Source organism: Pseudophryne corroboree, chromosome 5 (assembly GCF_028390025.1).
Source record: "Pseudophryne corroboree isolate aPseCor3 chromosome 5, aPseCor3.hap2, whole genome shotgun sequence".
NCBI lineage: Eukaryota > Metazoa > Chordata > Amphibia > Anura > Myobatrachidae > Pseudophryne > Pseudophryne corroboree.
In genome coordinates, this window is record NC_086448.1 from 100,281,196 (window position 1) to 100,282,989 (window position 1,794).

The 1,794-nt window shown below is 39.5% G+C and overlaps 1 pseudogene; it reads right to left on the reverse strand.

The window, feature by feature from the left end:
* Positions 1-1,173: 1,173 nt before the first annotated feature.
* Positions 1,174-1,291, reverse strand: LOC134929800 (5S ribosomal RNA; annotated as a pseudogene).
* Positions 1,292-1,794: the final 503 nt, after the last annotated feature.

The window sequence follows — 1,794 nt, forward strand, 5'->3', positions numbered from 1 at the left end:
AGAGAACGGATATATTAAATAAACTGCACTGTGTGTCTGGTGGTCACTCACTATATAATATATTATGTACTCCTGGCTCCTGCTATAACCTATAACTGGCACTGCAGTAGTGCTCCCCAGTCTCCCCCACAATTATAAGCTGTGTGAGCTGAGCAGTCAGACAGATATATATAATATTATATATAGATAATAGATGATGCAGCACACTGGCCTGAGCCTGAGCAGTGCACACAGATATGGTATGTGACTGAGTCACTGTGTGCTGTGTATCGCTTTTTTCAGGCAGAGAACGGATTATAAAGTAAACTGCACTGTCCTCACTAGTAAACTCTCTCCACTCAGTCTCTACACTTCTACAGTAACAGTACTCCTCCTAGTCAGCTCCAGTAAATCTCTCTCAGTCTCTTATAATCTAAATGGAGAGGACGCCAGCCACGTCCTCTCCCTATCAATCTCAATGCACGTGTGAAAATGGCGGCGACGCGCGGCTCCTTATATAGAATCCGAGTCTCGCGATAGAATCCGAGCCTCGCGAGAATCCGACAGCGTCATGATGACGTTCGGGCGCGCTCGGGTTAACCGAGCAAGGCGGGAAGATCCGAGTCTGCTCGGACCCGTGAAAAAAACCATGAAGTTCTGGCGGGTTCGGATTCAGAGAAACCGAACCCGCTCATCTCTATTTAAAACACAATTTCAGAACTGCTTTTTGATTGGTGGTGCTCCCAGGAAATTTGTAGATGAACTGTAGATGAAATTTGAAGATAAGAGAAAAGACAAAAAACCCTTTTTTGGGAGCACTCTTGATTATTGAATAGGTGTGATGTAAATGGAGATGTCAGTAATTAAAACTTAGCCTTTAATTGATCCTTGTATAAAAAATTATAAAAATGTAAAAATTATGATAATTAGCAATCAAATGATGCTACTAATAGGAGGATCTTGTTGACCTTTTTAGCATATGTGGTACAAGATCGTTATGTAGGTGAAAATATGTATATATACCTTGGATAACTTCACCAGCTATGGTAAGGGACGAAAAGTGCAAACAAATGATGGTCAAATCTAGGGATGGTGTCTGACTGTGGAAAAATAATTTTCGAAAAAAGAAAGAAAGAGAAAAAAGTGAGGGAAAGAAAAGGAAAAGTGATAGGGATGAAGGTCTCCTTGGAAAATGGCCCACTGCTCCTGGTATTCTCAGGAGGTTCCCCTTCCTAGTACTGACCAGGCCATATCTGCTTAGCTTCCGAGATCGGACAAGATCGGGCGTATTCAGGGTAGTATGGCCGTGGGCCGTTTGTTGAAGGAGAAGAGATTACCACTTCTGCTGTCTGTACTATACATAAATCAAAACTGTTGATAGTTCGAAATTGTATTTCCAGATGAGAGAGTGTATAAGGGATAGAAAATTGAAGCAAGCGTTTGGAGAGAGACAGGAATGTGAATACTGAATATGGATTATTTGTGAAAATTAAGGGATCCTGAAACCTGTCTTCTCACAAAGTATATAGACTAGTAGTGCTCTAATAGAACTGGCTCAATAGGAGCTGAAAGCTGGCTCAATATTAACAATAAAGTGACAGTGCAGGAATAAATGAATGAATGAAAAAATGAATAATTAATTAATACTGGCTCAATAGGAGCTGAATGCTGGCTCAATATTAACAATAAAGTGACAGTGCAGGAATAAATGAATGAATAAAAACATGAATAATTAATTAATTCATGAAAAATGTGCATAGGTAAACAATTAATTAATGAAAATTCAGAAAAAAATGAAAGAAAAGAAAAGGTCCT